Source organism: Mobula birostris, chromosome 9 (assembly GCF_030028105.1).
Source record: "Mobula birostris isolate sMobBir1 chromosome 9, sMobBir1.hap1, whole genome shotgun sequence".
Taxonomy (NCBI): domain Eukaryota; kingdom Metazoa; phylum Chordata; class Chondrichthyes; order Myliobatiformes; family Myliobatidae; genus Mobula; species Mobula birostris.
In genome coordinates, this window is record NC_092378.1 from 61,045,973 (window position 1) to 61,061,754 (window position 15,782).

Genomic DNA, 15,782 nt, shown 5'->3' on the forward strand with positions numbered 1-15,782 from the left:
TAGGGCGCTGGTCAGGCCTTCTCAGGGTGCTTTCCTATCGAGGCAGGGTGGTGGTCATAAACCAGCTGGTGGCCTCCATGTTGTGGTACCGGATGGTCACCTTGGCCCCCCCTGCCCCTTTTGTCGCAAGAATGCAGAGGAAGCTAGTGGACTTCTTCTGGGGAAACAAGAAGCACTGGGTCTCTGCAGCGGTTCTGAGTCTCCCAGAAGGAGAGGGCGGACAGTCGCTGGTGTGTGTACGCACACGACTGGCGGCTCCCCGCCTCAGGACTCTGCAGAGATTCCTGTACGCCGAGCACCCTCCCAGGTGGCACGTGTTGGCGACTTTCTTCCTCCGGAGGGGCTGCTGTCTTGCCGAAGATATGCAGCTACCACCGGCGGGCGTCAGCCGTGCTGCTTTGCAGAGGCTGCCCGGCTTCTATCAGGACCTACTGAGAGTCTGGAACATGGTTGCCTCAGGCCGGGAATCCCCTCCTCTGGCAGAGGGCGGGGTCCTGGCCGACCCTTGCCCTGTCGCAACGGATGTCAGTGCGGCTCAGGTGTGTGGAACGACTTGGGCTGAGCTGCTCGTCGGGCCCAGGCCCCGCAGCCTTACCCGAGAGACGAATCCACACAACTTGAGCCGTCTTTCATCGACACCCACAATCCCATTCAGGGATGCAGGCAGGAGGTACCTTTATGGGCTGCTGCTCCACACCCTCCACTTCCTAGCATTCGTCCACCGTCCCGACACGCCATGGCGGTCGGTCTTTCCACCTGGAGGTGAGGGGGGTCCCCAATGGAAGTCCCTCTACAAGGGAGTCCTTCCCATGCACCTTGGGGATCTCGGCTGGAGGGTACTGCATAAAGCGGTGCCCTGCAATAAGTTCTTTAGTTTGTACACGGATCTCCCAGCCACCTGTCACTTCTGCGGGCTGGAGGAGACCGTGTACCATATGTACGTGGAGTGTGTGAGGCTGCAGCCCCTTTTCGCGTATTTGCATGGGCTGCTTCTCGCCTTCTGGTTGCATTTCAGTCCCACCCTATTCATATATGGTCATCCAGTAAGGAGGGGGGCACAGAGGGATGAGGATGTCCTTGTCAACTTGCTCCTGGGACTGGCGAAAATTGCCATCCGTGGCTCCTGGAAAAGGGTGGCAGGAGGTTCTCCCCGGGCGGACTGCCTGGCTATGTTTAGGGGGTATGTTCGTGCCCGGGTGAATGTTGAAAAGGAATACGCACAATCCACGGCGACCGTAGAGATGTTCCGGGACCGTTGGCCTCCGCGGGGTGTAAATGCCATCATTGATGAGGATGGCAATATATTGGTTTAACATGTATTGTCTGTTTGTAGTGTAGTAAATATGTTAGTCACTGGGTTTGTAAATATTGTATAGCACCGACATTTGTAATAAAGAATTTTGAAAAAAATAAAAAGAAAGAAAAAAAAAAGTGTCGCTCTTTAACAGAGAGCGGTATGTGCGGGCTGAATCGAGGTTGAGTGTCTCTCTTTAACGGAGAGTGGTGTGTGCGGGCTGAATCGAGACTGAGTGTCGCTCTTTAACGGGGAGTGGCATGTGATTGCTGAATCGAGGTAAAGTGTCGCCCTTTAACGGAGAGTGTATGTGGGCCGAATCGAGGCTGAGTGTCACTCCTTAACGGAGAGTGGCGTGTGCGGGCCGAATCGAGGCTGAGTGTCACTCTTTAACGGAGAGTGGCGTGTGCGGGCCGAATCGAGGCTGAGTGTCACTCTTTAACGGAGAGTGGCGTGTGCGGGCTGAATCGAGGCTGAGTGTTGCTCTTTAACGGAGAGTAGCGTGGCGGGCTGAATCGAGGTTGAGTGTCGTTCTTTAACCGAGAGTGGCGTGTGCGGGCTGAATCGAGGCTGCGTGTCGCTCTTTAAGGGAGAGTGGTGTGTGCGGACTGAATCGAGGCTGAACGCAGTGTCGCTCTGTAATGGAGAGTGGTGTGTGCAGGCTGAATCGAGGCTGAGTGTCGCTCTTTAACGGGGAGTGGCATGTGATTGCTGAATCGAGGTAAAGTGTCGCTCTTTAACGGAGAGTGGCATGTGCGGGCTAAATCGAGGCTGAGTGTCACTCTTTAACGGAGAGTGGTGTGTGCGGACTGAATCGAGGCTGAGTGTCGCTCATTAACGGAGAGTGTATGTGGGCCGAATTGAGGCTGAGTGTCACTCTTTAACGGAGAGTGGCGTGTGCGGACCGAATCGAGGCTGAGTGTCGCTCTTTAACGGTTAGTGGTGTGTGCGGGCTGAATCGAGGCTGAACGCAGTGTCACTCTGTAATGGAGAGATGCATGTGCGGGCTTAATAGAATCTGAGTGTTGCTCTTTAACAGAGAGTGGTGTGTGCGGGCTGAATCGAGGCTGAGTGTCGCTCTTTAACAGAGAGTGGTGTGTGCAGGCTGAATCGAGGCTGAACGCAGTGTCGCTCTTTAACAGAGAGCGGTATGTGCAGGCTGAATCGAGGCTGAACGCAGTGTCGCTCTTTAACAGAGAGCGGTATGTGCAGGCTGAATCGAGGCTGAGTGTCGCTCTTTAACGGAGAGTAGCGTGGCGGGCTGAATCGAGGTTGAGTGTTACTCTTTAATGGATAGTGGCGTGTGCGGTCTGAATCGAGGCTGCGTGTCGCTCTTTAACCGAGAGTGGTGTGTGCGGACTGAATCAAGGCTGAACGCAGTTTCGGTCTTTAACGGAGAACGGTGTGTGCGGGCTGAAACGAAGCTGAGTGTCACTCTTTAACAGAGAGTGGCGTGTGCGGGCTGAATCGAGGCTGAACGCAGTGTCGCTCTTTAACAGAGAGCAGTATGTGCGGGCTGAATCGAGGCTGAGTGTCGCTTTTTAACGGAGAGTAGCGTGGCGGGCTGAATCGAGGTTGAGTGTCGTTCTTTAACGGAAAGTGGCGTGTGCAGGCTGAATCGAGGCTGAACGCAGTTTCACTCTTTAACGGAGAGCGTGTTGTGCTGGCTGAATCGAGGCTGTGTGTCACTCTTTAAAGGAGAGTGGTGTGTGCAGGCTGAGTCGAGGCTGAGTGTCGCTCTTTAATAGAGAGTGGTGTGTGCGGGCTGAAAGAAGCTGAGTGTCTCGATAACGGAGAGTGGTGTGTGCGGGCTGAATCGAGGCTGAGTGTCGCTCATTAACGGAGAGTGGTGTGTGCGGACTGAATCGAGGCTGAACGCAGTGTCGCTCTTTAACAGAGAGCGGTATGTGCGGGCTGAATCGAGGCTGAGTGTCGCTCTTTAGCGGAGAGTAGCGTGGTGGGCTGAATCGAGGTTGAGTGTCGTTCTTTAACGGAGAGTGGTGTGTGAGGGCTGAATCGAGGCTGAGTGTTGCTCTTTAACGGAGAGTAGTGTGTGCGGGCTGAATCGAGGCTGAACGCAGTTTCACACTTTAACGGAGAGCGTGTTGTGCGTGCTGAGTCGAGGCTGAGTGTCGCTCTTTAACGGGGAGTGGCGTGTGCGGGTTGAATCGAGGCTGTGTGTCGCTCTTTAACGGAGAATGGTGTGTGCGGACTGAATCAAGGCTGAGTGCAGTTTCACTCTTTAACAGAGAGTGGCGTGTGCGGGCTGAATCGAGGCTGAACGCAGTTTCACTCTTTAACGGAGAGCGTGTTGTGCTGGCTGAATCGAGGCTGTGTGTCACTCTTTAAAGGAGAGTGGTGTGTGCAGGCTGAGTCGAGGCTGAGTGTCGCTCATTAACGGAGAGTGGTGTGTGCGGACTGAATCGAGGCTGAACGCAGTGTCGCTCTGTAATGGAGAGATGCGTGTGCAGGCTTAATAGTACCTGAGTGTTGCTCTTTAACAGAGAGAGGTGTGTGCGGGCTGAATCGCGGCTGAACGCAGTTTCGCTTTTTAACCGAGAGTGGTGTGTGCGGACTGAATCAAGGCTGAACGCAGTTTCGCTCTTTAACGGAGAACGGTGTGTGCGGGCTGAATCGAGGTTGAGTGTCGTTCTTTAACGGAAAGTGGCGTGTGCGGGCTGAATCGAATCTGAGTGTCACTCTTTAATGGATAGTGGCGTGTGCGGGCTGAATCGAGGCTGAGTGTTGCTCTTTAACGGAGAGTGGTGTGTGCGGGCTGAATTGAGGCTGAACGCAGTTTCACACTTTAACGGAGAGCGTGTTGTGCGTGCTGAATTGAGGCTGAGTGTCACTCTCTAATGGAGTGTGGCGAGAGCGGACTGAATCAAGGCTGAGTGTCGCTCCTTAACGGAGAGCGGTGTGTGCGGGCTGAATCGAGGCTGAGTGTCGCTCCTTAATGGAGAGTGGTGTGTGCAGGCTGAATCGGTGTCTCTCTATAACGGAGAGTTGTGTGTGCGGGCTGAATCAAGGCTGAGTGTCACTCTTTAACAGAGAGTGGCGTGACAGGGTTGAATCGAGGTTGAGCGCAGTGTCACTCTTTAACAGAGGGTGGTGAATGCGGGCTGAGTGGAGGCTGAGTGTCGATCTTTAACGGAGAGTGGTCGATGCGGGCTGAATCAAGGCAGAGTGTCACTCTTTAACAGAGAGTGTGTGCGGGCTAAATCGAGGCTGAGTGTCACTCTTTAAAGGAGAGTGGTGTGTGCAGGCTGAGTCGAGGCTGAGTGTCGCTCTTTAACGGGGAGTGGCGTGTGCGGGTTGAATCGAGGCTGTGTGTCGCTCTTTAACGGAGAATGGTGTGTGCGGACTGAATCGAGGCTGAGTGCAGTTTCACTCTTTAACAGAGAGTGGCGTGTGCGGGCTGAATCGAGGCTGAACGCAGTTTCACTCTTTAACGGAGAGCGTGTTGTGCTGGCTGAATCGAGGCTGTGTGTCACTCTTTAAAGGAGAGTGGTGTGTGCAGGCTGAGTCGAGGCTGAGTGTCGCTCTTTAACAGAGAGTGGTGTGTGCGGGCTGAAAGAAGCTGAGTGTCTCTCTTTAACAGAGAGTGTTGAGTGCGGACTGAATCGAGGCTGAACGCAGTTTCGCTCTTTAACGGAGAGCGGTGTGTGCGGGCTGAATCAAGGCTGAGTGTCACTCTTTAACGGAGAGTGGTGTGACAGGGTTGAATCGAGGTTGAGCGCAGTGTCTCTCTTTAACAGAGGGTGGTGAATGCGGGCTGAGTGGAGGCTGAGTGTCGATCTTTAACGGAGAGTGGTGTGTGCGGGCTGAATCAAGGCAGAGTGTCACTCTTTAACAGAGAGTGTGTGGGGGCTAAATCGAGGCTGAGTGTCACTCTTTAAAGGAGAGTGGTGTGTGCAGGCTGAATCGAGGCTGTGTGTCAGCCTTTAACAGAGAGTGGTGTGTGCGGGCTGAATCCAGGCTGAGTGTCCCACTTTAAAGGACAGTGGTGTGTGCGGGTTGAATTGAGGCTGAGTGTCGTTCTTTAACGGAAAGTGGCGTGTGCGGGCTGAATTGAGGCTGAGTGTCACTCTTTAACGGAGAGTGGTGTGTGCGGACTGAATCGAGGCTGAACGCAGTGTCGCTCTGTAATGGAGAGTGGTGTGTGCGGGTTGAATCGAGGCTGAATGTCGCTCTTTAATGGAGAGTGGTGTGTGCGGGCTGAATCGAGGCTGAGTGTCACCCTTTAACGGAGAGTGTGTGCGGGCTAAATCGAGGCTGAGTGTCACCCTTTAACGGAGAGTGTGTGCGGGCTAAATCGAGGCTGAGTGTCACTCTTTAACGGAGAGTGGTGTGTGCGGGCTGAATCGAGGCTGAGTGTCGCTCTTTAACGGACAGTGGTGTGTGCGGGTTGAATCGAGGCTGAGTGCAGTGTCGCTCTTTAACGGGGAGTGGCGTGCGTGGGCTGAATCAAGGCTGAGTGTCCCTCTTTTACGGACAGTGGTGTGTGCTGGCTGAATCGAGGCTGAGTGTCGATCTTTTAATGGAGAGTGGTGAGTGCGGGCTGAATCAAGGCAGAGTGTCACTCTTTAACAGAGAGTGTGTGCGTGCTGAATTTAGGCTGAGTGTCACTCCTTAACGGTGAATGGCGTGTGCGGGTTGAATCGAGGCAGAGTGTCGCTCATTAACGGAGAATGGCGTGTGCCGGCTGAATCGAGGCTGAGTGTCACTGTTTAATGGAGAGTGCCGTGTGCTGGCTGAATCGAGTCTGAGTGTCGCTCGTTAACGGAGAGTGGCATTTGCAGGCTTAATCGAGCCTGAGCTCAGGGTCACCCTTTAACGGAGAGTTGTGTGTGCGGGCTGAATCGAGTCTGAGTGTCACCCTTTAATGGAGAGTGTGTGCGTGCTAAATTGAGGCTGAGGGTCACTCTTTAACGGAGTGTTGTCTGTGCCGACTGAATCGAGGCTGAGTGTCACTCTGTAACGAGGAGTGTGTGCGGGCTAAATCGAGGCTGAGTGTCACGCTTTAACAGAGAATAGAGTGTGCGGGTTGAATCGAGGCTGAGTGCAGTGTCGTTCTTTAAAGGAGAGTGGTGTGTGCGGGCTGAATCGAGGCTGTGTGTCGCTCTTTAACGGAGAGTTGTGTGTGCGGGCTAAATCGAGGCTGAGTGTCACTCTTTAACGGAGAGTGGCGTGTGCGGGTTGAATCGAGGCTGAGTCCAGTGTCGCTCTTTAACGGAGAGTGGTGTGTGCGGGCTGAGTCGTGGCTGAGTGTCGCTCTTTAACGGGGAGTGGTGTGTGCGGGCTGAATTGAGGCTGAGTGTTGCTCCTTAATGGAGAGTGGCGTATGCGGGCTGAATCGAGGCTGAGTGTCACTCTTTAACGGAGAGAGGCGTCTGCGGGCTGAATTGAGGCTGAGCGCAGTGTCACTCTTTAACAGAGGGTGGCGTGTGCTGGCTGAATTGAGGCTGAGTGTCGCTCTTTAACGGAGAGTGGTGTGTGCGGGCTGAATCGAGGCTGAGTGTCACTCTTTAACGGAGAGTGTGTGCGGGCTAAATCGAGGCTGAGTGTCACTCTTTAACGGAGTGTGGTGTGTGCGGGCTGAGTCGAGGCTGAGTGTCTCTCTTTAACAGAGAGTGGCGTGTGTGGGTTGAATCGAGGCTGAGTGCAGTGTCGCTCTTTAACAGAGAGTGGCGTGCGCGGGCTGAATCAAGGCTGAGTGTCCCTCTTTTACGGACAGTGGTGTGTGCTGGCTGAATCGAGGCTGTGTGTCGATCTTTTAATGGAGAGTGGTGAGTGCGGGCTGAATCAAGGCAGAGTGTCACTCTTTAACAGAGAGTGTGTGCGGACTAAATCGAGGCTGAGTGTCGCTCTTTATCAGAGAGTGGCGTGCGCGGGCTGAAGTGAGGCTGGGTGTCGCTCTTTAACGGAGAGTGGCGTCTGAGGGCTGAATCGAGGCTGAGCGCAGTGTCACTCTTTAACAGAGGGTGGCGTGTGCGGGCTGAATCGAGGCTGAGTGTCACCTTATAACGGAGAGTGTGTGCGCGCTAAATCGAGGCTGAGTGTCACTGTTTAACGGAGAGTGGTGTGTGCGGACTGAATCGAGGCTGAATGCAGTTTCGCTCTTTAACGGAGAGTGGTGTGTGCGGGCTGAATCGAGGCTGAGTGTCGTTCCTTAATGGAGAGTGGCGTATGCGGGCTGAATTGAGGCTGAGTGTCACTCTTTAACGGAGAGTGGCGTCTGCAGGCTGAATTGAGGCTGAGCGCGGTGTCACTCTTTAACAGAGGATGACGTGTGCGGGCTGAATTGAGGCTGAGTGTCGCTCTTTAATGGAGAGTGGTGTGTGTGGGCTGAATTGAGGCTGAGTGTCACCCTTTAACGGAGAGTGTGTGCGGGCTAAATCGAGGCTGAGTGTCACTCTTTAACAGAGTGTCGTGTGTGCGGACTGAATCGAGGCTGAATGTCACTCTGTAACGAGGAGTGTGTGCGGGCTAAATCGAGGCTGAGTGTCACTCTTTAACGGAGAGTGGCGTATGCGGGTTGAATCGAGGCTGAGTGTCCCTCTTTAACGGACAGTGGTGTGTGCGGGCTAAATTGAGGCTGAGTGTCACTCTTTAAAGGAGAGTGGTGTGTGCAGGCTGAGTTGAGGCTGAGTGTCGCTCTTTAACGGGGAGTGGCGTGTGCTGGTTGAATCGAGGCTGAGTGTCGCTCCTTAATGGAGAGTGGCGTATGCGGGCTGAATCGAGGCTGAGTGTCACTCTTTAACGGAGAGTGGCGTCTGCGGGCTGAATTGAGGCTGAGCGCAGTGTCACTCTTTAACAGAGGGTGGCATGTGGGGGCTGAATCGAGGCTGGGTGTCACTCTTTAACGGAGAGTGTTGTGTGCGGGCTGAGTCGAGGCTGAGTGTTGCTCTTTAACGGTGAATGGTGTGTGCGGGTTGAATCGAGGCTGAGTGTCGCTCATTAACGGAGAATGGCGTGTGCGGGCTGAATCGAGGCTGAGTGTCACTCTTTAATGGAGAGTGCCGTGTGCTGGCTGAATCGAGTCTGAGTGTCGCTCGTTAACGGAGAGTGGCATTTGCAGGCTTAATCGAGCCTGAGCTCAGGGTCACCCTTTAACGGAGAGTTGTGTGTGCGGGCTGAATCAAGGCTGAGTGTTGATCTTTTAATGGAGAGTGGTAAGTGCGGGCTGAATCAAGGCAGAGTGTCACTCTTCAACAGAGAGTGTGTGCGGGCTAAATCGAGGCTGAGTGTCATTCTTTAAAGGAGAGTGGTATGTGCAGGCTGAGTCGAGGCTGAGTGTCGCTCTTTATCAGAGAGTGGCGTGCGCGGGCTGAAACGAGGCTGGGTGTCGCTCTTTAAAGGAGAGTGGCGTGTGAGGGCTGAATCGAGGCTGAGTGTCGCTCTTTAACGGAGAGTGGCGTGTGCGGGTTGAATCGAGGCTGAGTGTCACTCTTTAACGGAGAGTGTTGTGTGCGGGCTGAGTCGAGGCTGAGTGTTGCTCTTTAACGGGGAGTGGCGTGTGCGGGCTGAGTCGAGGCTGAGTGTCGCTCTTTAACGGGGAGTGGCGTGTGCTGGTTGAATCGAGGCTGAGTGTCGCTCCTTAATGGAGAGTGGCGTATGCGGGCTGAATCGAGGCTGAGTGTCACTCTTTAACGGAGAGTGGCATCTGCGGGCTGAATTGAGGCTGAGCGCAGTGTCACTCTTTAACAGAGGGTGGCATGTGGGGGCTGAGTCGAGGCTGAGTGTCGCTCTTTAACGGGGAGTGGCGTGTGCGGGCTGATTCGAGGCTGTGTGTCGCTCTCTAATGGAGAGTGGCGAGAGCGGACTGAATCGAGGCTGAGTGTCGCTCTTTAACAGAGAGTGGTGTGTGTGGACTGAATCGAGGCTGAACGCAGTTTCGCTCTTTAACGGAGAGTGGTTTCTGCGGGCTGAATCGAAGCTGAGTGTCTCTCTATAACGGAGAGTGGTGTGTGCGGGCTGAATCGAGGCTGAGTGTCGCTCTTCAACGGAGAGTGTGTGCGGGCTAAATCGAGGCTGAGTGTCGCTCTTTAACGGAGAGTGTGTGCGGGCTAAATCGAGGCTGAGTGTCGCTGTTTAACGGAGAGTGGCATGTGCGGGTTGAATCGTGGTTGAGTGTCGTTTTGTAACGGAAAGTGGCGTGTGAGGGCTGAATCGAAGCTGAGCGCACTGTCGCTCCTTAACGGAGAGTGGCGTGCGGGGGCTGAATCTAGACTGAGTGTCACTCTTTAACGGAGAGAGGTGTGTGCGTGCTGAATCTAGGCTGAGTGTCACTCCTTAACGGTGAATGGCGTGTGCGGGTTGAATCGAGGCTGAGTGTCGCTCATTAACGGAGAATGGCGTGTGCGGACTGAATCGTGGCTGAGTGTCACTCTTTAATGGAGAGTGCCGTGTGCTGGCTGAATCGAGTCTGAGTGTCGCTCGTTAACGGAGAGTGGCATTTGCAGGCTTAATCGAGCCTGAGCTCAGGGTCACCCTTTAACGGAGAGTTGTGTGTGCGGGCTGAATCAAGGCTGAGTGTTGATCTTTTAATGGAGAGTGGTAAGTGCGGGCTGAATCAAGGCAGAGTGTCACTCTTCAACAGAGAGTGTGTGCGGGCTAAATCGAGGCTGAGTGTCATTCTTTAAAGGAGAGTGGTATGTGCAGGCTGAGTGGAGGCTGAGTGTCGCTCTTTATCAGAGAGTGGCGTGCGCGGGCTGAAACGAGGCTGGGTGTCGCTCTTTAAAGGAGAGTGGCGTGTGAGGGCTGAATCGAGGCTGAATGTCGCTCTTTAACGGAGAGTTGTGTGTGCAGGCTGAATCGAGGCTGAGTGTCACTCTTTAACGGAGAGTGGCGTGTGCGGGTTGAATCGAGGCTGAGTCCAGTGTCGCTCTTTAACGGACATTGGTGTGTGCGGGCTGAATCGAGGCTGTGTGTCGCTCTTTAACGGAGAGTGGTGTGTGCAGGCTGAATCGAGGCTGAGTCTCGCTCCTTAATGGAGAGTGGCGTATGCGGGCTGAATCGAGGCTGAGTGTCACTCTTTAACGGAGAGTGGCGTCTGCGGGCTGAATTGAGGCTGAGCGCAGTGTCACTCTTTAACAGAGGGTGGCGTGTGCTGGCTGAATCGAGGCTGAGTGTCGCTCTTTAACGGAGAGTGGTGTGTGCGGGCTGAATCGAGGCTGAGTGTCACTCTTTAACGGAGAGTGTGTGCGGGCTAAATCGAGGCTGAGTGTAACTCTTTAACGGAGTGTGTTGTCTGCGGGCTGAGTCGAGGCTGAGTGTCGCTCTTTAACGGGGAGTGGCGTGTGCGGGTTGAATCGAGGCTGAGTGCAGTGTCGTTCTTTAACAGAGAGTGGCGTGCGCGGGCTGAATCAAGGCTGAGTGTCCCTCTTTTACGGACAGTGGTGTGTGCTGGCTGAATCGAGGCTGAGTGTCGATCTTTTAATGGAGAGTGGTGAGTGCGGGCTGAATCAAGGCAGAGTGTCACTCTTTAACAGAGAGTGTGTACGGGCTAAATCGAGGCTGAGTGTCATTCTTTAAAGGAGAGTGGTATGTGCAGGCTGAGTCGAGGCTGAGTGTCGCTCTTTATCAGAGAGTAGGTGCGCGGGCTGAAACGAGGCTGGGTGTCGCTCTTTAATGGAGAGTGGCGTGTGAGGGCTGAATCGAGGCTGAGTGTCGCTCTTTAACGGAGAGTGGTGTGTGCGGACTGAATCGAGGCTGAATGCAGTTTCACACTTTAACAGAGAGTGGCGTGTGAGGGATGAATCGAGGCTGAGTGTCGCTCTTTAACAGAGAGTGGTGCGTGCGGACTGAATCGAGGCTGAATGCAGTTTCACTCTTTAACGGAGAGTGGTGTGTGCTGGCTGAATCAAGGCTGACTATCACTCTTTAACGGAGAGTGGTGTGTGCTGGCTGAATCGAGGCTGACTATCACTCCTTAACGGAGAGTGGTGTGTGCAGGCTGAATCGAGGCTGAGTGTCGCTCTTTAACTGAGAGTGGCGTGTGCGGGCTGAATCGAGGCTGAGTGTCGCTCTTTAACGGAGAGTGGCATCTGCGGGCTGAATTGAGGCTGAGCGCAGTGTCACTCTTTAACAGAGGGTGGCATGTGGGGGCTGAGTCGAGGCTGAGTGTCGCTCTTTAACGGGGAGTGGCGTGTGCGGGCTGATTCGAGGCTGTGTGTCGCTCTCTAATGGAGAGTGGCGAGAGCGGACTGAATCGAGGCTGAGTGTCGCTCTTTAACAGAGAGTGGTGTGTGTGGACTGAATCGAGGCTGAACGCAGGTTCGCTCTTTAACGGAGAGTGGTTTCTGCGGGCTGAATCGAGGCTGAGTGTCGCTCTTCAACGGAGAGTGTGTGCGGGCTAAATCGAGGCTGAGTGTCACTCTTTAACGGAGAGTGTGTGCGGGCTAAATCGAGGCTGAGTGTCGCTGTTTAACGGAGAGTGGCATGTGCGGGTTGAATCGTGGTTGAGTGTCGTTTTGTAACGGAAAGTGGCGTGTGAGGGCTGAATCGAAGCTGAGCGCACTGTCGCTCCTTAACGGAGAGTGGCGTGCGGGGGCTGAATCTAGACTGAGTGTCACTCTTTAACGGAGAGAGGTGTGTGCGTGCTGAATCTAGGCTGAGTGTCACTCCTTAACGGTGAATGGTGTGTGCGGGTTGAATCGAGGCTGAGTGTCGCTCATTAACGGAGAATGGCGTGTGCGGGCTGAATCGAGGCTGAGTGTCACTCTTTAATGGAGAGTGCCGTGTGCTGGCTGAATCGAGTCTGAGTGTCGCTCGTTAACGGAGAGTGGCATTTGCAGGCTTAATCGAGCCTGAGCTCAGGGTCACCCTTTAACGGAGAGTTGTGTGTGCGGGCTGAATCAAGGCTGAGTGTTGATCTTTTAATGGAGAGTGGTAAGTGCGGGCTGAATCAAGGCAGAGTGTCACTCTTCAACAGAGAGTGTGTGCGGGCTAAATCGAGGCTGAGTGTCATTCTTTAAAGGAGAGTGGTATGTGCAGGCTGAGTGGAGGCTGAGTGTCGCTCTTTATCAGAGAGTGGCGTGCGCGGGCTGAAACGAGGCTGGGTGTCGCTCTTTAAAGGAGAGTGGCGTGTGAGGGCTGAATCGAGGCTGAGTGTCGCTCTTTAACGGAGAGTTGTGTGTGCAGGCTGAATCGAGGCTGAGTGTCACTCTTTAACGGAGAGTGGCGTGTGCGGGTTGAATCGAGGCTGAGTCCAGTGTCGCTCTTTAACGGACATTGGTGTGTGCGGGCTGAATCGAGGCTGTGTGTCGCTCTTTAACGGAGAGTGGTGTGTGCAGGCTGAATCGAGGCTGAGTCTCGCTCCTTAATGGAGAGTGGCGTATGCGGGCTGAATCGAGGCTGAGTGTCACTCTTTAACGGAGAGTGGCGTCTGCGGGCTGAATTGAGGCTGAGCGCAGTGTCACTCTTTAACAGAGGGTGGCGTGTGCTGGCTGAATCGAGGCTGAGTGTCGCTCTTTAACGGAGAGTGGTGTGTGCGGGCTGAATCGAGGCTGAGTGTCACTCTTTAACGGAGAGTGTGTGCGGGCTAAATCGAGGCTGAGTGTAACTCTTTAACGGAGTGTGTTGTCTGCGGGCTGAGTCGAGGCTGAGTGTCGCTCTTTAACGGGGAGTGGCGTGTGCGGGTTGAATCGAGGCTGAGTGCAGTGTCGTTCTTTAACAGAGAGTGGCGTGCGCGGGCTGAATCAAGGCTGAGTGTCCCTCTTTTACGGACAGTGGTGTGTGCTGGCTGAATCGAGGCTGAGTGTCGCTCTTTAACGGAGAGTGGTGTGTGCGGACTGAATCGAGGCTGAATGCAGTTTCGCTCTTTAACAGAGAGTGGCGTGTGAGGGATGAATCGAGGCTGAGTGTCGCTCTTTAACAGAGAGTGGTGTGTGCGGACTGAATCGAGGCTGAATGCAGTTTCACTCTTTAACGGAGAGTGGTGTGTGCTGGCTGAATCAAGGCTGACTATCACTCTTTAACGGAGAGTGGTGTGTGCTGGCTGAATCGAGGCTGACTATCACTCCTTAACGGAGAGTGGTGTGTGCAGGCTGAATCGAGGCTGAGTGTCGCTCTTTAACTGAGAGTGGCGTGTGCGGGCTGAATCGAGGCTGAGTTTCGCTCTTTAACAGTGAGTGGCGTGTGCGGGCTGAATAGAGGCTGAGTGTCGCTCGTTAACGGAGAGTGGCTTTTGCAGTCTTAATCGACGCTGAGCTCTGTGTCACTCTTTAACGGAGAGTGGTGTTTGCGGGCTGAATGGACGCTGAGTCTCGCACTTTAACGGAGAGTGGTGTCTGCGGGCGGATTCGAGGCTGTGCGCATTGTCACTGTTTAATGGAGAGTGGCGTGTGCGGGTTGAATCGAGGCTGAGTCTCGCTCTTTAACGGAGAGTGGCGTGTGTGGGCTGAATCGACTCTGAGTGTCACTCTTTAACAAAGAGTGGTGTGTGCGGGTTGAATCGAGACTGAGTGTCGCTGTTTACGGAGAGTTGTGTGTGCAGGCTGAATCGAGGCTGAGTCTCGCTCTTTAACGGAGAGTGGTGTGTGCGGGCTGAATTGTGGCTGAGCGCACTGTCACTCTTTAACAGAGAGTGGTGTGTGCAGGCTCAAATAAGCTGAGTGTTGCTCTTTAACGGGTAGTGGCGTGTGCGGGCTGAATCGAGGCTGAGTCTCTCTTTAATTGACAGTGGCGTGTGCGGGCTGAATCGAGGCTGAGTGTCGCTCTTTAACGGAGAGTGGCGTCTGTGGGCTGAATCGAGGCTGAGTGACGCTCTTTAATCGAGAGTGGTGTGTGCGGGCTGAATCGAGGCTGAGTGTCGCTCTTTAACTGAGAGTGGTGTGTGCGGGCTAAATGGAGGCTGAATGCGATGTCACTCTTTAACGGAAAGTGGCGTGTGTGGGCTGAATCGAGGCTGAGTGTCACTCTTTAACAGAAAGAGGTGTATGCGGGCTGTATCGAAGCTGAGCGCAGTGTCACTCTTTAACGGAAAGTGGCGTGTGCGGCCTAATCGAGGCTGAGCGCAGTGACGCTCTTTAAGGGAGAGTGGCGTGTGTGGGCTGAATCGAGGCTGAGCGCAATGTCACTCTTTAACGGAGAGTGGCGTGTCCGGGCTGAATCGAGGCAGAGTGTCGCTCTTTAACAGAGAGTGATGTGTGCGGGCTGAATCGAGGCTGAACGCAGTGTCGCTCTTTAACCGAGAGTGGTGTGTGCAGGCTGAATCGAGGCTGAGTGTCGCTCGTTAACAGAGAGTGGCGTTTGCAGGCTTAATCAAGGCTCAGCTCTGTGTCACTCTTTAACGGAGAGTGGTGTGTGCGGGCTGAATCGACGCTGAGTCTCGTTCTTTAACTGAGAGTGACGTGTGCGGGCTGAATCGAGGCTGAGTCTCACTCTTTAACAGAGAGTGGTGTGTTCGGGCTGATTCGAGGCTGAGCGCATTGTCACTGTTTAATGGAGAGTGGCGTGTGCGGGTTGAAAAGAGGCTGAGTCTCGCTCTTTAACGGAGGGTGGTGTGTGCGGGCTGAATTGAGGCAGAGCACAGTGTCGCTCTTTAACGGAGAGTGGTTTGTGCCGGCTGAATGGAGGCTGAGCACAGTGTCGCTCTTTAACAGAGAGTGGTGTGTGCGGGCTGAATCGAGGCTGAGTGTCGCTCTTTAACGGAGAGTGGTGTGTGCGGACTGAATCCAGGCTGAGTGTCTCTCTTTAACGGAGAGTGGCTTGTGAGGGCTGAATCGAGGCTGAGTGTTGCTCCTTAACAGAGAGTGGTGTGTGCGGGCTGAATCGAGGCTGAGCGCAGTGTCGCTCTTTAACGGAGAGTGGTGTGTGCGGGCTGAATCGAGGCTGAGTGTCGCTCTTTAACGGAGAGTGGCATCTGCGGGCTGAATTGAGGCTGAGCGCAGTGTCACTCTTTAACAGAGGGTGGCATGTGGGGGCTGAGTCGAGGCTGAGTGTCGCTCTTTAACGGGGAGTGGCGTGTGCGGGCTGATTCGAGGCTGTGTGTCGCTCTCTAATGGAGAGTGGCGAGAGCGGACTGAATCGAGGCTGAGTGTCGCTCTTTAACAGAGAGTGGTGTGTGTGGACTGAATCGAGGCTGAACGCAGTTTCGCTCTTTAACGGAGAGTGGTTTCTGCGGGCTGAATCGAGGCTGAGTGTCGCTCTTCAACGGAGAGTGTGTGCGGGCTAAATCGAGGCTGAGTGTCACTCTTTAACGGAGAGTGTGTGCGGGCTAAATCGAGGCTGAGTGTCGCTGTTTAACGGAGAGTGGCATGTGCGGGTTGAATCGTGGTTGAGTGTCGTTTTGTAACGGAAAGTGGCGTGTGAGGGCTGAATCGAAGCTGAGCGCACTGTCGCTCCTTAACGGAGAGTGGCGTGCGGGGGCTGAATCTAGACTGAGTGTCACTCTTTAACGGAGAGAGGTGTGTGCGTGCTGAATCTAGGCTGAGTGTCACTCCTTAACGGTGAATGGTGTGTGCGGGTTGAATCGAGGCTGAGT